Consider the following 27,018-nt stretch of genomic DNA (forward strand, 5'->3'; position numbering starts at 1 on the left):
CACAGTAGCTCGAAGTGGGTCATACAGCAAAATATAGCATAGGCAGTTTCCATTTACAGAGGAGATAATGCTGCAGACTAACTCTTATAGACCCAGCCTGCCTCCATGCAAATGGGGGCACAGCAAGTGGATTGTCATTTGATATTCCTTTCCCTTTGTATTGAGGATATACTATGTTCTATCAATTGTATTGATTTTCGTTGGTAATGTGTTATTGTTACGCTATAATTTTTCAAATGATCCATAACCAATAGACAAGCAGGTTGATATTCAGCAAGGTTGAATCCACTTTGTTAACTGGATGATTTATATAGTTCAAGCAAATTTTCAGCAAATGTATCTGCTTAAATCAGACTACTGAGTATGTGATCCTAAATTTAAATCAATGTTATCCTTTTTAAATAGACAGCTATTTATGTATTCCTATTTAAATGAAAAAAATTAATTAGCACTGAATATTAGCACTATCCATTTACATTTAGCCTTGCTCCCAGAATTCCTCTTGGCCCTCCCTCTTATATCCAGATAAACTTTGGCTGGAGTGGAGGAGTGGCCTAGTGGTTAGGGTGGTGGACTTTGGTCCTGAGGAACTGAGTTCAATTCCCACTTCAGGCAGAGGCAGCTCCTTGTGACTGTGGGCAAGTCACTTAACCCTCCATTGCCACATTGAGCCTGCCATGAGTGGGAAAGCACAGGGTACAAATGTAAAAAAAAATATTTTGATAGCCAAAAGTTATGCAGTTACTCTTGGATTCTATATATTGCGCCAAGATTTCCGCATGGAAATTGAAGTGTATTCCATAACAATGTGCATAACCTAATTGGTGAACAAACCAATCAGTGATGATAATTGCCAATTAACAGCAATTATTGACACTAATTGTCATTAATTAGAATTTACATGCAAAAGTGTCTAAACATATTCTATAACGTGCTGTGCATAAATTCCAAGTCACAAAGTTGAAAAGTGGGTGTGGTCAAGGGCATAGAATGAGTGGGTCATGGACATGTACATTTCTAGAATCTATGTGCATTGTTATAGAATACACCCGATTCACGCCTAATTTACGCATCAACATTTACACCAGGTTTTACTTGGTGTAGCTGCCCGCAACTACATTTAGTCAAGCCTTGGCATATTATATAAACCATGTGGAAATTTAGGCTTATTCCATACAGTACATCTACATTAAGGCATGCTTAATAGAATGTGCTTGGTGCAGAATTTTTAGGTGTGATATACTGAATCTAGCCCTTAGTGGCTACAGATTTTAAAGGTCAAGGATTTATATGGTCAACTCCAAAATTAACTGAATAAATTGTTTTGAATACTGACCGCAATGCAATTTTTTCTAGGTCCAATATGGCTACCATTTTTGCAGAGAAGGATCACTTCCTCTACTCAGTCAATCTGTCCTGTGTATGACTCTATCATAGATCTTGGTCTGTGATTTTCTCTCACCATTTACAAGTAAAGTCCTTTAGGAGTAAATTGGACATAAAGAAACTAGATCTCAGGGGAGAACTTTTTGTTTAAATTTAGTCAGGAGCTCTTGAAGTGTGTGTGTGTGCGTGTGTGTGTGCATGTGATGGGGTGGGGTGGGGGGCATTTATATGGCACTGATTTTTCGAGACATGCAGCTAGGTTTAGCTGCAGATCCACAACACACAAAAGAGAGTCCTAAATATAGGTAGTCTAATTTTGGATGCCAAAATCTGTACCCTCAAGTTTGTGTGTTTGAAAATTAATCTAAAATTACCTGTGAAGATTGTGCTGATAATCTTAGGTACTCAGGGGCCAGCTGAAAATCAGTGCATTGATGTATATCTCATGAATAATGTCTCCGTTGCGTTTCTATGATTTCTGCTGGAAGGTAAGAAGGGCAAAAATAGTTGCAGAATTCAAAGGTACTAGCAAAAAAAAAAAAAAAAAAAAAAGAACAGCATAGGACTTGCCAACCAACAAGTGATTTCCAGTGATATCTTTACTGAGACATTGACAGAGCTTGAAAGTTACCACTTGGAAAAGAAGTAATGATTGGTGGCAGGTTGACCAGCAATCTGTTCATTGCCTTTTAAACAGAGCCCATAATAGAGAATTGTGGAACCAGTTACTACTGAATGAAGCATCCACCCCCTTCTCCATCTAGAAATAGTGAAAATTACTTGTCATGGCAACTGTCAACCCTCACAGTCAAGGCTATAGACTAGGAGTTGGCAGGTTGCTTTAATTGTCTAATTTACACAATAAATGAGACCTGCAGTGTTCCTAGAAAATCCATAGAAGCTGACAATGGCAAATGGCAACTGTGACATCACAGTCAGAGATCTCTTGGATTACAGCCCCTGCAAGAAAGGATCTTAAAGGCAATTATTTAAGCACCGCCTGTCATCTCTCAAACACACTTTTGCCTTCCATTCTTATTATTTTCACTAGCTTCAGGTCACCTTATATATTTCTGTAGTTTATCACACACCTTGACTTGGTGCTCATGACCTTTTTTGCAGAGCAGACCTTGAGGTGAGGCCAGGACTGCTTAGTCATTTGGATGAGTTCTTCATGGTTTGGAGTGTGTCAGCAGAGTAAGAACATAATTGTATGAATGGCCCTGTTTTCCATTCCTTACCAAATAGCTTCAAAAATAAGCTCAATGCTTTTCAGATGCACATTGATAACAGAGAAGAAAAGATGTCAAAAGTGAGAAGCAATCTCTTTCTTTATCAAACAGCTTGCATGTAGTCTGTTTACAGATTTGCTTGCAACAAAATACTGAGGGGGTCTTTTACTAAAGCTTAGCTTGAGTTATCTGCAGCAGGGCCCATTTTATTCCTGTGGGCTCTGCTGCAGATAGCTCGAGCTAAGCTTTTAGTAAAATAGACAAAATATGATTGTGCAAAACCCCTTAGAGAGAAGCTTCATTGGCTTCCAGTTTAGGAACGTACTATGTTCAAAGTTTGCACTTTGATTCAGGGGCATATCTGAACTGTGGCGGTAGGGGGGCCAGGACCAGAGTGAGGGGGCACATTATAGCCCTCCCCCGCCACCTGCCGCTGCTGCTGCCGCCATTGCCGATCCCCCTCCCCCCAGCCGCTGCCACTGAATGTTGTACGTGCAGGACGTCAGAAAGAGAAGGAAGCCTTCTGCGAGAAGAAGAGGACCTCAGCTGGCGGGGGTTGGGGTCCCCGCCAGCAAAGGCAGGTGATGGTGACGGCAGGTTGGCGGCGGGAGGGGGGGGGTTGAGAGGGTCGTCGGCAGGGGGGTCCAGGGCCAAATCTACGAGAGCCCAGGCCCCCCTGGCCCCACGTAGCTATGCCACTGAGCTTGCTGTTTTAATGTGTATACTTCCAGTGGTCTCACGGGCTGCGTAAAATTCAATGGTGGGCAGCAGGTTGGGTCTAGAGGAAGAGAATTCTAAAGGGGTGGGTGCAACAACTTTAAAGCTAGAATGCCTCGTAAAGTCTAAATGAGCATATAGAGGTGGAGGGACAATCAGAAGTCCTTTAATCTCCATGCAAAGAGCTCAGTTAGGGATGTAGTGAATAAGGAAGCTAAAGAGAAAGGATGGAATACTTGTATGAAGAATTTAATGAGTGAGGATAAGTATTTGGTGTTGTCATTCCTTGTGATGCCCCTGTAACTCAGACTTCCACTGTTTAGGCTGCTGTACTCTGGCTTCCTCTGCTCCACGGACTCCTGCTGATCCTCAGTTTCTTCCATCTCTGTTCCATGGTCTCCATGGTTCAAGGAATGCTGCCCTTTGGGCACCCCTGCTCTCAGTCCTCTCTTGGTCCTTTGGTTGTTTACATAAGTACATAAGTATTGCCATACTAGGACAGACCAAAGGTCCATCAAGCCCAGCATCCTGTTTCCAACAGTGGTCAATCCAGGTCACAAAATACCTGGCAAGATCCCAATAAAGTGCAAAACATTTTATGCTGCTTATCCCAGAAATAAGCAGTGGATTTTCCCAAGTCCATTTTAATAGAGGTCTATGGAGTTTTCCTTTAGGAAGCAGTCCAACTCTTTTTTAAACCCCGTTAAGCTAATTGCTTTTATTACATTCTCTGGCAACAAATTCCAGAGATTAATTACACGTTGAGTGAAGAAAATTTTTCTCCAATTCATTAACAAAATTTACTACTTTGTAGCTTCATTGCATGCCCCCTGGTTCTAGTATTTTTGGAAAGAGTAAACAGATTCTTCATGTCTACCCGTTCCACTCCACTCATTATTTTATAGACCTCTATCATATCTCCCCTCAGCCGTCTTTTCTCCAAGCTGAAGAGCCCTAGCCACTTTAGCCTTTCCTCATAGGGAAGTCGTCCCATCCCCTTTTTCATTTTTGTCGCCCTTCTCTGCACCTTTTCTTATTCCACTATCAGGCTCATTTTCAAAAGAGAAAAACATCTAAAAAGTGACATAAGTCTGCATTTGGATGTTTTTCTCACAAAAACATCCAAATCAGTATTTTCGAAATCGATTTTTAGACATTTTTCTACGAAGTCCATCAGAAGTACATCTAAATCTCAAGGGGTATTTCAGGGGCATTTTCAGGGTGGGACTTGGGTGTTCCTAACACTTTATTTATTTATTTGTTACATTTGTATCCCACATTTTCCCACCCATTTGCAGGCATAATGGAATAAAACAAAAACATTAAGGACTAAAACGTAGACGTTTTGAGCTAGACCTGTTTTTATTACAAATAAGGCACAAAAAGGTGCCCTAAATGACCAGATGAGCACTGGAGGGAATCAGAAATGACCTCCTCTTATTCCCCGTGTTCACTAACCCCCTCCGAAACCCCAAAATGTGATGAAAAGCATTACTTGCCAGCCTCTGTGCCACCGTCAGATGTTATACTCAGGTCCATTAGAATAGCATGCAGGTCCCTGGATTAGTCTAGTAGTGGGTGCAGTGCACTGCAGACAGGTGGACTCAGTCTCCTACCTCTCCCTACCTTTTACAATTGTGGAGGAAACTGCAAGCCCTCCAAAACTCATCAGAAACCCACTGTACCCACATATAGGTGCCCCCTTCATCCGTAAGGACTATGGTAGTGGTGTACAGTTGGGGGTAATGGGTTGGGGGGGGGGGGGCTCAGCAGACAAAGTAAGGGAGCAATGGTCAGATGTGTACCTGGGAGCATTTTATGAAGTCCACTACAGTGCCCCCTAGAGTGCCCTATTGCTTTCCTGGGATGTCTGGGGGACCAGTCTACTAAAAATGCTGGCTCCTCCTACATCCCAAGGGCTTGATTTTGTACATTTTGCACTTGGACTTTTTTTTCCAAAATTGAAAAACACAAAAAACATCGAAGTGCAAAACTTACAAAATACAAAATGTCCATAGTATTTTCGAAAAGAAAAGATAGATGTTTTTCTTTTTCAAAAAGGACCTTCTTTCCTGTTCGGAATTTGGACATTTTGTGTATCTTTTTTGATATACAGTGACCAGAATTGAACACAATATTCGAGGTGCGTTCGCACCATGGAACGATACAAAGGCATTATAACATCCTCCTTTTTGTTTTCCATTCCTTTCCTAATAATACCTAACATTCTATTTGCTTTCTTAGCTGCTGCAGCACACTGAGCAGAAGGTTTCTGGCTTGTCAGCTGCCCCTGTGCCTTGGATGACCGTCATTCTGCTAATTTGGCCACTTCTTAGTTCCTCATTGTCCTGCACCTCAGAAAGAATAAAGCATTTAATGGAATCATTTTGGTTTGCCACTAATGCACTTGCGTCTTATTGAGTCCTGCAATGAACCCAGGACAAAGCCAATAATTAAAACTAGCAATAATCCTTACTCTACTTAAAGAATGTTTTCAATAAAAGCCAATGATGTGAGATGTAATTTCCTTTACAGATATTCTTACCATAGCAAATCCAGGATTAATAATACAAGGTTATCTATGTGCAGAGATAGAATAAACATCTCCTGTACCATCCCTATTAAGGTCAAGATTTTGCTTTTAACACAGAAACTTAAGTGATTTACTGTGCTTAAGCGTATTACTGCTGAATGATAAGCAAATTGCCAAACGTCTCTTTCCCACGATTTAAAGAAAAGATGTGTAGGATTACTTGGGAGACTAGAATTAAGTACCCTGAAGTTTTTTTTCTCTCACACATGCCAGCAATGGTTTCTGAAGGGCTCAGTGGCTCACTATGCCTTGGGCATGGCTTAATCAATCAGTTTCAGTTTTCTTAACTCATCCGAGCTAACCCCATCAAGTTCCAGTTGCACGGATGCTATACAGTCATTTTCTATATTACATTTCAAATCAGGGTATATTGTCAAAATATTATGCAAAGCTGATGCATGAAAGAAAGTGAAAACTCCCTCCCCAAACTGACAGCTCAGAGACAATAACACCAGTGTTTTCCGCAATCCAGTACTTAGGAGCACCCTAGCCAGTCTGATTTTCATGCATATGCATGAGATTACACATTCAAAAACTGGATGTAAGAACCAAGAGGTCCATATTCCCTAAAATTATTATAGGGGATGCTATCTAGATAAATTTATGCAGGCAATTTTATCCAAATAAACAGAACTTATCAGGAAAAGTGTGCTGTTAACTACAATGGGCCAGATTTTCAACATTTTAAGTTAAGTACCAACACTGGTGCTTACATTATTTATTTAGATTTTGCTCACACCTTTTTCAGTAGTAGCTCAAGGTGAGTTACATTCAGGTACACTGGATATTTCTCTGTCCCAGGAGGGCTCACAATCTAAGTTTGTACCTGAGGCAATGGAGGGTTAAGTGACTTGCCCAAGATCACAAGGAGCAGCAGTGGGATTTGAACTGTCCATCTCTGGATTGCAAGACCGGTGCTCTAACCACTAGGCCACTCCTCCACTAGCAACAGTCCATGTAAAATCACCAATAATAGCAACATTCCATGTAGAATCTCAAATAGTAACAACGTTCAATGTTCCACTGCACTAACCACTAGGCTACTCCTCCACTAGCAACATTCCATGTAGAAGCCTGCCCTTGCATATCAGCCACGCAGGCTTCTGTTTCTGTGAGTCAGACTCACAGAAACAGAAGCCTGCGCAGCTGCGTTGCTATTCCAATGTAGCTCAAGGTGAGTTACATTCTGGTACTCTGGATATTTCTCTGTCCCAGGAGGGCTCACAATCTAAGTTTGTACCTGAGGCAATGGAGGGTTAAGTGACTTGGCCAAGATCATAAGGCGCAGCAGTGGGATTTGAACCGGCCAGCTCTGGATTGCAAGACCAGTGCTGTAACCACTAGGCCACTCCTACATTAATTTACACATTCAGTGTTGCTATCCATATCGGTAGAGAGCACATGGATAATATGGTCTCTGTGCTGGCATTATCTATTTAGTTTAGACCTGTTATTTAGCAGGCCTAAACTAAACTTGTGAAGGGACAATTTAGAAAGGAAGCCCAACTGTGAATATGGACATCCAGCTCAGAACATCACACAGGCATTTTAGAAAGGGGTGCAGCCTGTTCAAAAATGCATGTGAGATGGATGTCCATGTACTGTAAATATCCAGCATGAGTGCCTATTTTACAAACTGAAATGTCCAAACTATGAACAGGAGAAAACAAGGGACATGGACATCTGTGGGGGCGCATAGGAAGGTCCGTGCAGAGCAGAGGCGTAGCCTTAAATTTAGAGCAGTGTTTCCCAAGTCATTCCTGGAGTACCCCTTTGCCAGTCAGGTTTTCAGGATATCCACAATACATATGCATGAGATTGTTTTGCATACACTGCCTCCATTATCAGCAAATATCTTTCATGCATATTCATTATGGATATCCAGCAGAAAACCTGACTGGCAAAGGGGTACTCCAGGACTGACTTGGGAAACACTGGTTTAGAGCAATGGTCTGAGAATCAGGGGAACCAGGTTCAAATCCCACTTTAGCTGTTTGTGATTTTTTTTTTTAATTGTGAGCCCTCTAGGAACAGAAAAAATACCTACTGTACCTAAATGTACACCATTTCAATATCCTTCAGGCATGCAGGTTTCTCATATATTCAGTTATAGTAGATATTTTTTCTATTCCTGGGCTCACATTTAAAGGAAAAAAAAGAAGAGAAGTAGAATTTGAACCTGGGTCCCTTAATTCTTAGTCCACTGCACTAACCATTAGGCTAATCCTCAGATAAGCATTCCATAATGCTTAGTCCACTGCACTAACCATTAGGCTAATCCTCAGATAAGCATGCTGCTCTGTTAAGAACCTCCATAATACCTGAAGCTGTCACAGACCTTTATATCCCTTGCCAGTTTCATATTTGGGGGAGAGGAAGGGAGAAAGCAACCGCTGGGGATTAAGGAGGTGTCGTGCCTTAATCTCAACAGTGAACAGTTGCTCAATCTGAGCATCCTTCTGTAATCTGGACGTGGCAATTATCAGGTTTAAATATGGACGCCCATCTCTTTAGACTGGGACGTCCCTTTCCCTTCTGTGATTGGAGTTCTATGTCTATATTTTGGGCCTTCCCTAATCCTGCCCAAAACACACCAAGACAACGCCCCCTTGCCGTATGGATGTGTTGGACGTTCTTATCCTGCCTTTGTGAAATTGGGATTTGGATGTTTGGATATTCAGGAGCTTCTAAAATATATAAAAGATATGGAAATCGTATTTTAGAGTAGATTAGAGCCAGTTCTAAGATACTTAATGAAATGGATACTTATGCACCGGTTATCCTGCCTGGTTAAATCACACTGAGCAGGGCTGCCGAGAGGGGGGGGGGCAGGGGGGACAAAAGTCCCCGGGCCCGGGCCTCCGAAGGGGGCCCGGCGACACCGCAGTCCGACCCGCCCTCCCTCCGTCGCTCCCAGCACTAACCTTAAATGCCTCCTTTCACCACGTTCGCAGCAAGCAGCAGCAGGGCAGGCCACTCCTTCCTTCCGTGTCCCGCCCTCGATGACGTAACGTCCGCGAGGTCGGGGCACAGAAGGAAGGAGAGGTCTGCCCTGCAGCTGCTTGCTGCAAACGTACTGAAAGGAGGCGTTTAAGGTTAGTGCAGGGCCCAGCCCGGTAGCGGGTGGAGGGGGGGGCCTGGCGGCGGCGACGACAACCTCGGGGGGGGGGGGGGGGGGGGGGCCCGGAGGCGACCTTGTCCCGGGCTCGGCTCTGGCTCTCGACGGCCCTGACACTGAGCACCTCAGGAGGAGATGTTCAGAAGCAGTTAACTGGGTAGTATCACTGAATATCCCCTCTGACCACTGTGGCACTGTCCAGGCAGAACTGGGGTAAACTGGGGGCAGAGTGAGGGTGTTCCTGAAGTTATACAGGCATCAGCAATATTCATAGCTAAACAGGCAAGACACTGCATATCACATCATTTCTGTTTATTGGCACAGACCCAAGACATTCAATGCCAATGTCCAGAAATTGCCCAGCATTGCATATCCAGGTCTAACTTAGCTGGTGGCAGTCAGTATTTAAAACAAACAAACAAACAAACAAACAAACAAACAAAAAACACTCACTGCTGTAAGCTCAATATTGACCTAAAATATGTCTATGTTTTGCACTGCTGTCATAGAGCCAACCATCCTTGGCTAGTATCTCTTGGGGACAAGAAACACTGGGGGATTAAAGATGTGATTTCCCCTAATCCCTCCAGTGCAGCACTACAAGAAACAAGCACTTTTCTGAAACCTAGACATCCTTGGAGTTGATGAAAATACCAGTGTTCATCTTTTCTGGACATAGACATGCATTCCCTTTCTGAAATGCGGAAGACCTGTTTATTTTTAGCCATTGTATTTTTTCTAGCAAAAAAGGTGCCGGTACTCAAATTCTAGGCCACCCTTCAGGGGTGGGGTGATCGCTGAGGGACCCACCCCACAACAGCCAGGTCCCCTGCAACCAGTCACAGAATCTATGACAAGGCAAAATTGGTGTGTAGGGCCTGATCTCTTCCATTAAAACTTGGGGTCCGTGGGTACATTTTAGCAGACAGTGGAAAAGGTGCCAGTACCCCCAAGTACCCCCTCCAAAAAAGACTTGTTTTTAGCCCTAAGTCCCAGCATAAACATGTCTGGACTACACCCCCTTGCCATATATATGTGTATCCCAGAAAAAAAACATTTTTTTCTACCTTTGTTGTCTGAGCATTGCTTTGGTCCCAGTGTCTTTGTTCTGCTTTTCTGTTTTTTTCTTAATTCTCTTTCCAAGATCTCTTGTCCTTTTTACATTTCTTCTCTTCCATCTTCCCTCTTTGTCCCTTATCTGTTATGCCCAGCATGTCCCCTGTGTGTCCCTGTCCTTATCCTCCCCCATATTCAGTATCTCTCCTCTGTTTCCCTATCTTACTCTGTCCAGCATCTCCTCTCTGTGTCCCTATTGCTCCCCCTGGGTCTAGCTTTGCTCCTCTGTATCCTTGTCCCTATGCTCCCTTCATGCCCAGCTATAGCCAGTATCTCTCCCTCTCTCTCCCCAGGGCTTGAATCTCTCCCTCTCTCATACTAACCTGCCTCTTCCTATGGTCTGGCATCTCTCTCTCTCTCTCCATCCATTGGCTCAGTGATTCTCTCCCTCTCTCCCTCTGCTCCAGTCTTTCTCTCACTTTCTTCCCCCCCCCCCCCTTTTGGTATGGGTCTCTCTGTCTCTCTCTCTTTCCTCTGCTTTCTTCCCAGGTTCAGCATCTCTCTTCCTTTCTTCCACCATCCCAGATGTAGTCTTTCCATCCCTGGTATCTCTCCATCTCACTCCTTCCCCGAAAGGGTCTGACATCACTCTAGGTCACCAATAGCAGTAGCAATACAAGCTGGCCCTGCCAAGACCTTACTCTGTCGTGTCTCACTCACAGGAAGTCAGGGCCGCCGAGAGAGGGGGCAAAGTTCCCCTGACCCAGCCTCAAAGGGGGGCCCGGTGCTGCTGTACCGAATAAAAATTGACGGTTTGGTAAGCTTTACAAAAGTTCGGTGGTGGTGGCATGGTGGAGTAGGCAGAAGGCTGCCTGCGCCCTGTAGTCAGTGCAATCTTTGGTTTCCTCCTGTATGGCAGGTGCCGCATTATCGCATTAACTCACTACATGCTGCTGCTGCAGGTCCTCTGCGCCTCCTCATGTTTTTCCTTCCTGCCTCTCTCTCTGGTGTGTGCCGCATGGCCAGGTGGGCCCTGTCTGTCTCGGTGCAGTGGCGACATATACTTCCTCCCTGGCTGAGTGGCTCCTCTCCCGTGCTCAGTGCGCTGCAGCTGCCTGCTCCTCCACCATATTTGATTGGTCCAGCCCTGGGCTCACTGTACATTGCACTGTACTGTCTACAGTCTAGCTAGCGCAGTGCAGCAGGGCTGCTAGGATCGGATTATAATCTGGCGGACGGTCTCCCAACCCAACTCCTCCTTGAGTCCCGGGCAGAACACAACAGAGGTCACAGGAGGACAGGAGGAGACAGCAGACAAACCAGAATTGTTTTTTTGTAAGGTAATGATTAATTTTCCAATGCTAGTTTCATATGTACATTACTGACTGTAAAGAGAAAGAGTCAAAGACTGATTCCCAGCAGTGTCCCACTCCCTCTCTCCCCTCCCCTCTCCACATTCTATACCACTTAGTAAGGGTACACATTGATTAAAGTTTGCAAGTCATAAAATTTAGACAAGGCTGAGCCAAAGTGGAACTGAAGGGCTTGACTAAATGTCTGGGAGCTTAAGAAGAAAAGAACAATAAATTTGGCTCTTCGCTTCCCCCATGTCTATCAATAGTAGGCTATGGACTTTTCCTCTAGGTGTATGTATGTGTGGTGCACGGAGGGGGGGGGGGGGGGACCTTAAGATTGTTTGCCCCGGGCTCATCTTTGTCTCTCGGTGGCCCTGCAGGAAGTAATGTCAGAGGAGACAGAGTGCGGCAAAAGAAAGGCTCTAACAAGGATGGCCAGAGGCAGCCTGTTTTCATCATTGGGCTGCCCTGGACTTTTTGCCGGGCTTGCTCGGTGGTAGTCATGCCCCTAGTTATTATTATCACTGTCATCACTTGAAGATTTATGATTTTCTTGCGCCTTTTCATGTTTTCTTTTTCACACATTTGTAATTTTTGCACATAAAATTCTGGCACAGGAAAATCATTTTCATACAGGTAAATTTGTAGGTATATCCATGCATAATCTATTTGCACACACTTTACATTTTTAGGCACCTATACAAACCAAATGCACACTCATGAATGCATGACCCTAGCCCACATGCTATTCCCCTATACAGACTCTCTTTGGTCCTATTCCTTGCAAGTATTCCTGTTCTATTTGAGCCCTTAGTCTCGTCTATGTCTCTAGTTCACCCAGTGCATTTTGTCTAGCAAAAAAGGTGCCGGTACTCAAATGCCAGGCCACCCTTCAGGGGTGGAGTAATCATTGAGGGATTCACCCCACAATAGCCAGGACCCCTGCAACCAGTCATAGAATCTATGAGGTCTTTCATTAAAATACGAGAACCACGGGTCAAGTTTAGCAGACAGTGGAAAAGGTGCCGGTACTCAGTACCCCCAAGTACCCCCTCAAAAAAAAAAAAGCCCTGAGTTTACCTGTAAGTTCTGAGAAGCAGGGGCTGTTTATTATCTATGCCTTTAAAGTGGTGCATACACTTGGTAATTTATTTGCATAGGGACAAGCCAATGTTCAAAGACTAACAAAACGATTTTTTGGTCATGCACATCCCTACCATGTGCAAGGAAAGGGGGAAACGTTTAAATATTCGATTTCAAAAAGCAACATAACATTAGATAACTAAATGTTGCACCTCTACGACAACTGAACGGTGCCACTTCCTTAAAAGTTAATGCCTATAAGAGACACTGGATACGTTACTAGAACACTTAAGGTGATAGTTATTAAGATGTATTATAGCAAACATGCAGGTAATTCATCCCATAATGCACATTAATCAGCAGTAATGCACGGTATATTATTGTAGCACACATTAGTTACGTTAATGTGCAAACAACCTCGTTGTTATATAAATCGAATAACACAGCTTGCAGCGTTATTTCAGGTCAAAGCTGGCATTATTTTTACAGCCTTGGAGCATCGGGCTACTAACCTGTGACTCGAAGCTCCTGGGTGCCATTTTCAAAAGGGCTGGCACATGACAAAAGACAGCACCCTTACCCCCTTTGAGCCTGCATATCCAAATCCTTGGTGTATATTAGTTTTGCTGAATGTATTAATCCTTCTTAGCCAGACCCTCACAACATTTGGCTTTTGATTCCCCCTCCCCCTTTGGCCATGCGCCTTATTTTACATTCACTTTCCTGAGAAGCCTCTCTTCTCTTCACTTTTTTCTTATTCACATCTTTACCTGTGATTGATTTTATTCAATGTTTTTAATAAACTTTTCTTGAGTGTTACACCTTCTGTATAACCTGTTACCTTCTTTTCTTTTTTTTATTTCTTTTATGCTCTCCTACTTGATGAGCATTTAATCTCCTTTACATTTTATTTTCTACATTTCAGTTACAGTTCACTTCTTTTACTGCCCCCCCGCATTTTCTTTTCCCACAGCTGTAGAAACGGCTCAGCTGCTGTATGATATCTAGATAACGCACTGATAGAGAAATCCAATCAAGAAAATAAACAGCCAAACAGACGGTGAAAAGTTAGGTTGCTAATCTCTTTAAAATGGAATACAAATTGCTTTCTTTTTCTGTATTATTGCCTGGAAAATCTATCATGGTTTTTCTCAGCCTTGACTATAAAAAAATAATACCTATATTTGCAGTAACTTTTTTATCGTAGGTCCTATGACATTGACAAAAATCTCAGCTAAACTCAGATGGGAAAATGCATGAGCATTTTAAAGAAGTATATATTATTTTGCTTCTGCACTACAATTTTTGAAGTAATCCAGGGGGTTATTTTAGATGCTTTAGTTACAATTTTAACATGGAAATACTGGCATTTACAGGTGGAAACATCGTCCACATGTAAATGGTTTTAGAAATGGCTCAGTGCACCGTGAATACCCACAAAACAGATTATCAATAGAAATCAAACAAAATAAAACATGGAAAAGAAAATAAGATGATACCTTTTTTATTGGACATAACTTAGTACATTTCTTGATTAGCTTTCGAAGGTTGCCCTTCTTCCTCAGATCGGAAATAAGCAAATGTGCTAGCTGACAGTGTATATAAGTGAAAACATTCAAGCATTTCTATGACAGTCTGACAGGGTGGGAGGATGGGGGTGGGTAGGGGGTATGCATGGGGGCATCAAAGCATATCATTGATATTCTAACAGGATGGGTGTGGATAGGTGAGGGGTGGGGTGATCAACAGAGACATACAGCTTTATGGCTTATAATGGGCTAGGAACCCCAGATCCTTGTTAAGTTCTTTCTGTTGGGTGTTAAAATATTCAATCATTCTGACTTCAAAGGTCTTACGTTCCTGTATGGTTTTAAAGTTACCTTTCAGGATTCTCACTGTGAAGTCACTGGTACAGTGTCCTGGTCCTGTAAAATGCTGACCAACAGGCGTGGGAGCCCTACTGACACCAGTATTGTTCATGTTGATCACCCCACCTCTCACCTATCCACACCCATCCTGTTAGAATATCAATGATATGCTTTGATGTCCCCATGCATACCCCCTACCCACCCCCATCCTCCCACCCTGTCAGACTGTCATAGTAATGCTTGAATGTTTTCACTTATATACACTGTCAGCTAGCACATTTGCGTATTTCCGATCCGACGAAGAAGGGCAACCTTCGAAAGCTAATCAAGAAATGTACTAAGTTATGTCCAATAAAAAAGGTATCATCTTATTTTCTTTTCCATGTTTTATTTTGTTTGATTTCTATTGATAACCTTAAGAGTGGACTAACACGGCTACCACACTCCTCTCCATAAAACAGAGAAACTGCAAAAGGGCATTTGAGGTGGCATAATTTCAGCATGGCCCTGGAAGATCAAAAATCCACACCTGCATGCCCCATTTCATAAAGGGAATGCATGTGTATGACCTAATGGGATAGATTGTATATATGACACTTGGAAATTCCAGAACGGAAAAAAAAATGTGCCTAAGCATATTCTGTAAAGTATGCCTAAATGTTAAATAATAGGCTTAAATTTTCACACGGTATACAGAATAACACTGAGGGCCTATCCATTTACGCCATGTTTTACTTGGTGTAAATCTAGATGCCTAAATTAGGTGCAGATCATGTGTATTCTATAACAACGTGCATAGATTTTAGAAACGTCCATGCCCCGCCTATAGACACACCCTCTTTTCAAGTATGTGACTTAGAATTTAGTTGCATCATGTTACAGGATACGCTTAGCAAGTTGTGTGCATAAATCTTGATGCCAATTAGTGCTGATAATTGCTTGCTAAAGTCCAATTAACAGCACTGATTATCTAGTTAACCAATTAAGGGGACTTTTTTAATAAGGTGCACCGAAAAATGGCCTGCGCTGTTGTAGACGCGTGTATTGGACATGTGCATGTCTCGATTACCGCCTGGTTAGCGCCGCACGACGGAAAATAAAATATATTTTCTGACGCGTGTACTGGATGCGCGTAAAAATGAAATTACCACCCGGGCCACGCGGTATTTGGGTGGTAGTTCCAAACGGGTGCACATTGGCTGCACACAGGTGCCTACGCAGCTTAGTAAAAGGACCCCTAAGCAATGCACATTGTTATATAATACACTTTTTGATTTCCATGTGGAAATGAAGGCTCGATATATAGAATAAGAACATAAGAATAGCCATACTGGGTCAGACCAATGGTCCATCTAGCCCAGTATCCAGTTTCCAACAGTGGTGAATCCAGGTCACAAGTACCTGACAGAAACCCATTCCATGCTACCAATCCCAGGGCAAGCAGTGGCTTCCCCATATCTGTCTCAATAGCACACTATGGACTGGGGAATATGCATTTGCTCCTGTAGTTTTAGTTCTAGTTCTATTTGTGATGTCTGTTTTGTAATATTATATAGTATTACGAGCTGAAGGGGATAACTCTACGGCATGCAAATTCAATAATCCTCTTTCCAACTTAACGGTTTATATCGGTTGACATCAATTGATAACTTCTGCTTCTAGCAAATCACCGGGTGGAAAAAAAGGGGGGGGGGGGGGATATAAGTAGGATAACAGCGGATCAAAAGTGCACCCTTATATCGTGGCACAGCCTACTTTAACTGGGAGCATTCACTCTCACCATCGGCTCAGCACCTCCTCCTCCTTGCGATTATAGTCTTTTCATTCATATACATTTTCTTTTTTTAGTTTTTTTCTTTAATATAGTTAACTTATCAGTCTTAGCTGAGAACAGCGGGCAGCTATGACAGATAAGTTAATTATATTAAAGAAAAAAAGAAAAAAAAAACTATAAGAGAAAAATGCTGTCATCCTCCTTACATTTCTCCTTTTTCCGCCCGGCGATTTGCTAGAAGCGGAAGGTATCAATTGATGTCTACAGATATAAACCATTAAGTTGGACAGAGGATTATTGAATTTGCATGCTTTGTAATATTGTCATACTCTCTTTTTATCTCTTATTAGGGGACCCTTTTACTAAGCTGCGTAGGCGCCTATGCACGCACGCCAAATTGGAGTTACTGCCCAGTTACTGCGTGGTCCTTGTGGTAATTTCAATTTTGGAGCACATCCGCTACATGCATCTGAAAAATATTTTTTTATTTTTGGCCATGCATAACGGACGCGTGCCAAGTGGCATTTGATGAACGTAGGTCATTACCGCCCAGATTCTTTACCGCTAGGTCTATGGCTGGCAGAAAAGTCTCAGACCCAAAATGGACAGGTGGCCATTTTGATTTTGCCACACATCCATTTTCGGCAAAAAAAGAGGCCTTTTTTACAGGCGTGCTAAAAAATGGATTGGCGCGCACCCAAAACCCATGCCTACACTACCACAAGCCATTTTCAGCACACATTTGTAAAAGGACCCCTTAATCTGCTTTGTTATAAATTTATTCCTTCGCTTGTAATGGTGGTGTATGAAACATTTTAATAAACAGAATTCCCTGAATTCTATATAGTGCGACATAAGTTGCGTGCTCTAATCTGGTCCTATTCTGGATTTGTGTGCACAAGTTAATTAGCTAACAATCTAATCAGTGCTGATAATTGCAAATTAACAAGCAATTATTGACACTAATTGGCATTAATTAGAATTTACATGCACAACTGTCTAAGCGTATTTTGTAAAGTAATGCATGTAAATTCGAAGTGCATAGTTGAAAAGGGGGCATGGCCATGGGCATGGAATAGGTGGGTCATGGGTATTTCTATAAACTATGTGCATTGTTATAGAATATACCCGGTCTGCGTCTAATTTAGGCATAGCCATTTACACCAATTTTTACTTGGCGTAACTGCCCATGACTAAATTTAGTTGCGTGGACAGGTGCTAGGTGTATTCTATAAACTGCACCTAAATTTATGTGTACTTTATAGAATACACCTAGGTGTATTTTTTTCAGTGTCAAGTTTTTTAAGCATGATATTTAGAATCTAGCTCAATATGTCCATGTTGGGATTTACTGCTGTTCCCTGTCATGTATAAGTTGTTATAAAATGCTCATTTAAGCCAGTTCTTCACAGGAGAATTTATAGGTTAATAGGTTATAGGTTTATGTATTTATATTCCACCTATAACTAAGTGGAGTACAGTATAACATACATAAAATTACAAATAAAACAACAGTCCAGACATAGCAACAAATATGTAAACTATCTACTAACCCCCCTCACAAATCCCATCCGCACCAAAATCTTCTAGAAAATCAACAGTAATGAAAACTCTTGACCTCTAGAACTCTACCTACTGTACAGTTCACAAAACCACAGTAGATCCATATGCTTTAAGAAAAAGATGGTATTTCCAAACTCTCTTAAACTGGCTCCTCTTCCTTTTCCATACTCAGTATAAAATTCTTCTGACCTTGAAAGTTCTTCGTATTGGATCACATCCTTATCTTGCTACTTTAACGGCCCCTTATACTTCTGCTCATGCTTCACACTCCCTAAGTGATCACCGAGTATTCCTTCCCAGCCCCAGACTTGGCCAACATGAACAAACAAGATGATGTACCTTCTTCTTTACTGTTCTTGCCCTCTGAAATAGTTTGCCCTTTGAAACTTGGAGCAAATTATCCCTGTCTAGATTTAAATCTTCCATCAAAACATGGCTCTTCGCCTTCGAGGCTCTCCAGTGAGATGGATGGTTGATTGTGCCTCCCCCCCCCCATCCCTTTCACTATCCATTTTTTGATGTTTCTTTTCTCTACTCCTTCCCTCTACCCTTACCTTTGTAGTGAGCTGAAATGTTTGAGCCTGTTCTATCCTATCCAGTAATTTGTAGTTCCATTCTACCTATAACCTTTAGTCTGTATGCCACTTAGTTCTGCTTTGTCAGTTAAAGTGGTTTAGCAAATAACAAATAAATTATAAAGCATTGTCCACTTCGGCACTAAAAGTTGACTCCTCAAAAGTGGCCAAACTATTGAGAACAAGCATTTATGGGTTTCTTCTAAAAGCACCTTCCAAAAAGATGGAATGGTCAAACATGCCGCTGTCCCAGATCTCAAAGATTAATTGGATATGTAGTTTTGCAACATTAATGGTATCCTCAATCCCCCATTGAGCAGGTGGACGTGTTAGCGCCTAAGTGCTTCAGTGAACCACATAACTTACAGAATTCTATATGTTTTATTCCCAAGTTTTAGCTCCACTCATGATCCACCAATCTCTGCCCATGTGTACACTACTACTACTACTAGCATTTATATAGTGCTATCAGATGCACGCAGCGCTGAACATTTGACATAGAGAGACAGTCCCTGTTCAAAGAGCTTACAATCTAGGTAAAACAGACAGTCAAGACATTACGGGCAAGGGGAGAAGGAGGGCAATGAGTAGCGGCTAGGAGCCAAAGGCAGCAGTGAAAAGGTGAGCCTTCAGCATAGATTTAAAAACAGGTAGAGATGGAGCTAGACGTATGGGCTCGGGAAGACGGTTCCAGGCATAAGGTGCAGCAAGATAAAAGGAACAGAGTCTGGAGTTAACGGTGGAGAAGAAGGTGGATGACAAGAGAGACTTGCTCAGAGAGCGGAGTTCACGGAGAGGAATGTAGGGAGAAATGAGAGAGGAGAGGTAACGAGGGGTCATAGAGTGGATGCATTTAAAGGTCAGTAAGAGAAGTTTGAACTGTATACGGAAGCGGACAGGGAGCCAGTGAAGAGACTTGAGAAGTGGGCTAGTGTGGGCATAGCGATTCTGGAGGAAAATAAGTTGAGCTGCAGAATTCTGGACAGATTGGAGAGGAGAAAGATGATTGAGGGGAAGACCAGTGAGAAGTAAATTGCAATAGTCCAAGCGAGAAGTAACAAGGGTATACACCCCCTTACATTTATGTGCTAGGTAAGTTATGTGGACATTTAGGGCCCCTTTTATAATGGCACACTAGTGTTTTTAGCGCACGCTAAAAATAAGTGTGCGCTAAACGCTAGAGATGTCCATATATTCCTATGGGCGTCTCTAGCATTTAGCGAGCACTAATGATTAGCGTGCATTAAAAATGCTAGCATGCCTTTGTAAAAGACCCCCTTACAGAATAGCACTTAGGTGGAATTTTGGAATTTAAGCATGTAGGTGCACACACGCATACATAAATACCATTATTCTATACATTTACATGCGCAATTTAATAGAATAACAAGCCAATTAATGCGTTTTAACAACAATTATTGGCACTAATTATATTTAATTCAGACTTACCTGTGTAAAGTTAGACATGGGATCCTAAAATTTACGAGCGGCTTGAAATGATGGGGCACGTAAATGGAAGGGTCATGGGCATTTTGAGGTGGATTGGGGATGTGGTTTTGAATTATGCAAGTAATTGTAGAATAACGGTGCTTCACGTATAAATTTAGGTGCAGGCATTTGCACCACATTTTCATTGGTGCAAATGGCGGCACCTAAACTTACATGTGACCTCTCCAGTTAAGCGTTAATTCTATAAACCCTACTGAATTTTAGGTGCAGCTTATAGAATACTGCTTATGTGGTTTTTTTTTTTTGGAGAGTACATATATGTTAGAGCCTATACTACAGAACTGTACCCAAAATGTCCAAGTGTCTAGGCAAACTGCAAACTAAAGGCACACAATTTAGCTCTGTGTTACTGCTAATACCACATACCAGCCTTATCCCCGACTGCATTTTCCAAAGCTATTAGGCAAAGTCCCAGAGGCCTCAGAACAAAGTGGAGGTGACAGAATGCACAGAGGTGGATTTAGCATACATTTTCAGCTACCTCTAAATGTGACAATCAAAGTGAGCATTATTGACAAGGATGGAAACTGAACAAGGTTTGTCATCACCTCACAGAGAGCCCTGAAATTCATTTCACTCTATGGTGAAAATGATTATTAAAGCATTCACAGTGTGTGCAATGCTGTTCTATTAACACGGGTCAATCTATTCTTTTATTACAAGCTGCCATACTTTAAAGGAAACTTGCCAAAAAAAAAAAAAAAAAAAAGAACCAGAACCAATGCAATTGTATAGCATGTTCTATTTTGGAAATGTGACAATTCATTTAGAATCAAATAATAGAAAACGGTATCCTTAGAATTATTCGCTTGGGTTTATTGAAGAAAATCATATCCAATGTTTTTAAGGCCCTGTGTATATTTAAAAAAATAAAGAGAGACACGAGGCCCTCATATTTGCCTCTTTAGACTGCTCCCCATTCATAATTCTGTAATATCTAGTGGTTGCAATCACACCACCTTCCTGCAACCATCCCCCTGTCACACAAAAACTGCAATTGGAGCAGAGAGCTGGACATACGGAAGGCTGCAACTTTATTTACCTTGTTATTCAATCTGTGTTATCTTGTAAGCCTGTTATATTATGTAAGCCGCATTGAACCTGCTAATAAGTGGGAAAGCGTGGGGTATAAATGTTACAAATAAATAATAATAAATAAATAAAGGGTAATTGTATAACAGAGTGCCTGGTAAGCGCATGCTTAGGTACTATTTTATAAACATATATTCATTTGCTGCATTTGTATCCCACATTTTCCCCACCTCTTTGCTGGCTCAATGTGGCTTACATTATGCCGCAATGGCAATCGCCATTAATGGAATGAGAAGAACAGAGCATTATCACAATTAAGGTACATAAGGCATCAAGAAAATTAGAAGTAAAGAAATAAATAATTCATATCAGATATGTAAGATCTAGGATAAAGTATAACGTTAAATAATAACAGTGTGATTAAAGTAACCAAATTAAAGAGTTCAGTGTTGACTAGTTCTAGTACAGATTTGATGGTAAGTCTTTTTATGAAGGATTCTTTTTATAAGTCTCATTGAACAAGTTAGTCTTCAGTGACTTCCGGAAGGCTGTCAAATCGTGCGTTGTTGTTAAGGCATTCGGTAGTGCGTTACATAGTTGCGTGTAGATGTAGGAGAAGCTGGATGCATATAATGATTTGTATTTAAGTCCTCTACAGTTGGGGTAATGGAGGTTTAAGAAAGTGCGTGCAGAACTTTTTGTGTTTCTTGCTGGTAGGTCTATGAGGTCTGACATATGTATCGGGGCCTCTCCGTGAATGATTTTATGAACCAGGGTGCAGATTTTGAATGTAAGGGGTTTGGCGCTTTCATATTTTGCTTTTCCAAATATGAGTCTGGCTGCAGTGTTTTGGGCTGCCTGGAGCTTCTTAATAATTTGGGCTTTACATCGGGCATAGATGGAGTTGCAATAGTCCAAATGACTTAATACTAGTGATTGCACCAAATTGCGGAATACCTCCCTTGGGAAGAAAAGTTTATATAGATTTCTTCCCTAATTTTAATACTGAGACAGTGGTGGGTTCATTGCTAGATAACCTCAGAATGTTACTGAACTAGGGAAAAATGCATTTCTTTTACAGTTTGATATATCCAGTGCATTTGACTTGGTGAATCATGAGATTTTGTTATCTATCTTTGATAACACAATGCAACAATGATTTTTCTACTGAGAGAAAAACTAAATTGAACCCGCCAATTCCAAATATGAACTCCGAATTTGCATGATACGTCTAGATTTTAAGTTATACATGCAAAGCCTATTCACTTATAATATTAATGCTTGGGATGCATTTGTGCTAGTAGTGCAGAACTTCCTTGGGAACAGATGAGCAGAAAACTATGCTGAACTAGTAGACAACATGCTTAAAGCATATGAATAACTTGGCTGCCGAATGTCATTGAAAATGCATTTCTTACATTCCCATCTTGACTTTTCCCCACTCAATTTGGGACACGTAAGTGACGAACATGGAGAGAGGTTCCATAAAGACATTTCTACAATGGAGAACAGATATCAAGGCCGCTGGAATCCCAACATGATGGGGGACTACTGCTGGTTTTTGCAACGGGAAAGTATGACCGGTCACAAATGCAAAAGTAGATGCCTGAAGCACTTTTAACAGTACTGGGCCTTGCTGAAGTAAGACTTTTACTGGAATACGAGACTTTTTTGAAATTTTGTTATTCCATTACATTTTCATATACTGTTTACTACGAAAACTTTGATGTAGATCAGGTAATTGTTGGAGTAAAACTCGTTCTGTAAAAAATTATTCAATGCTTTCCAAGTGCTTAATTCATTTGGGCAAACTTATGCATAATAAAATTTCCTGACGTGTTACAACAATTCTGACTTCGGATTTGGAATATGCACACTGAATTTAGTATAGGACAAATGGTTTTTGCCCAGTAGCACACGAACATTTTTTTGTTGTTGTTGTGCTGTGTAATTTAGGTATAGTAGGGAATGGTTTAGATTGGTTTTGCCATTTTTTAGTCAATAGTCAATACTTTTTAGTCAATAGTATAACGTAACAAAAATAAAGCTTTTTCTGAATGCTGGAAGAGTATCTGTGGAGTTCCCCTTATCTCCCATTTTGTTTAATGTTTATACCCTGACAGAAAGCCCAAAACATCAGTATGAGAAACTTAACACAGAAACTGACAGGCAATCAATGATGATTTTTTTAAAATAAGGTGTAACATCCATTTTAGAAAGATGATATAAACAATGGATGGCCACATTCTGAAGAGTTTGTTGTCACTTAAACATAAGTTTTGAAATCCCTTGATAAACGCAATTGCAATAATCAAGCCTAGTCATTAAAAAAAGCTAGAATCAACTAGTAAAAAACATCATGATTAAAGAATGGTCACACAGTACATAGTTGCCGCAAAAAAAAAAAAAATCTGGCCTTATCCGAGGCTCAAAAGTAAGATGTGAATCCAAAATAATGCCCAAATAATGAAAACTAGGAACAGGAGTAATCACTGTTCTTAGCAAGGAAAGAGGTTCCGAAGGGGGTGTCAAATGACCCATTAGCCAACATGCCACAGCTTTTTTGTGATTTAATACAAGCTGATGGTCAGACAACCAGTGGACAATAGCTTCTAACACAACCCTGAAGAGAGGACATATCGAGAGAATGAGGGTCAGTCTTATAATATTAAAACAAGAGGGAGGAAATGATAGTAATGGCCTAGTTGAGGATGATTGATGGTCAAGGGTCACATGAAAAGAACGATCTGACTGAAATGATCTAAACCAATTTAGTACTGTTTATTAATACCTAAAGTTTGTAACCAAGTCAAAAGCAGTGTATGATCCCAGGTCAAATGCCATGGATAAGTCAAGGAAAACTGCTAAAGTAATGTAGCGATTATCAAGAGAAAAATGAACTTCGCAAAGAACAGAGGCCAAGATGGTTTTGGAACAACATGCAGCCCTGAAACCTGATTGATGTGGATGCAGTGCAAACACCTTTTCTATGAATTAAGTTGAACACAAACCAGTTTCTCCGCTACTTTTGAAGTAAAATAAATGTTTGAAACAGGACAGTAATGGATAGGGATGGATGGATGGATGAAGAGAAGACTTCTTCAGAATCAGGCACACAGAAGCTTCTTTCCAAGCTGATGGAACCAGCCTCAATGAAAAGCTATAATTAATCAGTACAAGCAAATAAGGAATAAGCTGTAAATTAGATAATTTAATCCAGGATGATGGTTATGGATTCAATGGACAGAATGTGAGGCACATTGAAGAAGAGAATTTTAGTTAGGCAAATCACAGTGTGGAAGCAGTGTGAAAAGCAGACCATGAGGAAGAAGAATAAACTGAACCTGGTATATCAGAAGGACAAAAGGAGGGAGAAGTCAAAAAGGGCTGACAAAAAAAGTCTGCTAGCGAATCTACAAAGGAAGCAACTGCGGAATTCTGGGCCCTAGAGCCATTTCAGACTAATGAACCGTAGACAGAAAAATGTTCTTTAGCTGGATTAAATGATTTAAGGACTTGGGCAGAAAAGCATGCCTGCTTTGCTTTTTTTGAGATTATAATTAAACTAGCAATATCTCCATTTTCAAATTACAGTTTGCTCAGTTAAAGGCTGGTGATTTATGTATGAGCTACAGAATGGCTCAAAAGATTACAGGACCAGGTATTACATAGCTTCTGCATGGCCCCGGCACTCAGATTTGCTTTTGAGAGACAAAATGTATACAGAGGATTCAAAAAAATATACTGGGATCTCAGAAAGGAGTTCTCAGCATTTGGATAGCTAAGGGGCCCTTTTACTAAGCTGTGTAAACATGTGTGTGCGCCCAATGTGCGCCATAATGGAGTTACCACAAGGCTACTGTGTGGCCCCTGTGATAATTTCATTTTTGGTGCGTGTCTGCTACGCACGCCCAAAAAATATTTTTTCCTTTCTGGTGTGTGTCAGCTACACGGACCAAGTAGCATTTGGTGCACATAGGTCATTACCGCTCAGTTATCATGTGAGACTTTACCACTAGGTCAATGGCTGGCGGTAAGGTCTCAGACCCAAAATGAATGCATGGCAATTTTCATTTTGTCACACGTCCATTTTCGGCAAAAATTTAAAAAAGGCATTTTTTTGCAGGTGTGCTGAAAAATGATTCTGCGCGCAGCCAAAACATGTGTCTACACTACCGCAGGCCATTTTTCAGTGCACCTTAGTAAAAGGACCCCTAGGGAACCAAGAAGCTGAGTGGATCCCAATGCAGACATATAAGAATGAAACCGTAATATTGATGGGGAATTATTATGAAAGGAATGGAGAATAATGCCAAGAAAACAAGAAGGCAGATGATCCGCAAAATCCAAAGTGGAAGCAAACAAAAGAGCAGATCACTAGGTGGTATTAATAAGACTTTATTGGAGAAATAATCGCCCGACACAGACTGTGTTTCGCCCATAAGGGCTGCGTCAGGGGCTTTCAGTTGCTGTAATACCAAATAAAGCAACGTTTTTTTACTATAGAAGATCTTTTTGATCATATGATGTCCCGATTTTGAGTGCAATATTGCTTGGGAAGAAGCTGACCTGCTGTTTATATGCTTTTGCTTTGTTTGGTATTACAGCAACTGAAAGCCCCTGACGCAGCCCTTGTGGGCGAAACACAGTCTGTGTCGGGTGATTATTTCTCCCATGGAAAATAATGTCTCCATATTGCTCCATGGTTTGATTACACCTCGGATATTATATATAATTCTGATCACTATATTTAAAATAAATGTACAGCAGATTAGGTAGATATGAATCTCTTGTTTGCTGTTTCTAAAAGTACAAGGACCTGCAATGAAGTTACTAAGTAATAAATTTTTTTCACTCAATGCTTAATTAAGGGACTCTTTTGCTAAAGAGATGGCATACGGCAATAGGCTTGCCGCTCGTCAGTCTGAAACTACCGCCGGGCTCCTGCAGAAGCAAAGTGGTAGTTCCCACCCCAGCATGTGCCATTTCCGGCACTACAAAAAGCAAACCTACTGTAGCAGCATTTAATTTTCAAAAGAGTGACTATAGATAAAATGAGGAAAATGATTAAAAAGAAGCTACAAGGATTGGCTGCAAAGTGTATCAATTTAAATCAGGCATGGATATTGTTTAAAAATACCATCTTAGAAGCCCAGACCAGATGCATTCCATGTATTTGCAAAGATGGAAAGAAGAGAAAATGCCAGCCAGCAAGGATAAAAGGTGTAAAAGGCTATTAGAGCTAAAAGAACATCCTTCAAAGAATTGAAAAAGGACCCGAATGAAGAAGATAAGCAATATAAGCACTGGCAAGTTAGATGGAAAGCATTGATAAAGAAGGCTAAAAGAGAATATGAAGAGAATCTTGCCACAGAGACAACTTTTTCAGATACATCAGAAGCAGTAAACCTGTGAGGGAATCTGTGGAAGATGTACTGAGTCAAATCAACCAATTAAAGAGTAATAAATCACCTGGACCAATGGCATGCATCCCAGGGTACTGAAAGAATTTGAACATGAAATTGCTGATCTGCTGTTAGTGATCTGTAACCTGTCATTAAAATTGTCCATAGTACCTGAAGATTGGAGGGTGGACAATGTAATGTCAATTTTTAAAAAGGGTTCCAGAGGTGATCCAGGAAATTACAGACTGGAAAGCCTGACGTCAGTGGGCCACATAGATAAAGATGGTTTAATGGGACAGAGTTAGCATGGATTCAGCCAAGGAAGTCTTGCCTCACCAATTTGCTTCATTTCTTTGAAGGTGTGAATAAACATGTGGATAAAGGTGAGCCGGTTGATGTAGTGTATCTAAATTTTCAGAAAGCTTTTGACAAAGTTCCTCATGAGAGGCTCCTTAGAAAATTAAAGAATCATGGGATAGGAGGCAATGTTCTGTTGTGGATTAAGAATTGGTTATTGGACAGCAAAACAGAGGGTAAGGTTAAGTTGCCATTTTTTCTCAATGGCCGGTTAACTTGCTTGCATATGTCTATCTGGTCATTTTCTGGGGCATTCAACCAGTTAGTGGCTCTGAAAATGACTGGTTAGCACCAAATTGGAAGCTGGCTATGTCGGGAGCATTCCAGGCTTGAAAACCACTCAAAATCTCCCCAATAGAATACTCTTTGGTAAACAAAACCAAATAGTCTACAAA

Source organism: Microcaecilia unicolor, chromosome 7 (assembly GCF_901765095.1).
Source record: "Microcaecilia unicolor chromosome 7, aMicUni1.1, whole genome shotgun sequence".
In the NCBI taxonomy this organism is placed as follows: domain Eukaryota; kingdom Metazoa; phylum Chordata; class Amphibia; order Gymnophiona; family Siphonopidae; genus Microcaecilia; species Microcaecilia unicolor.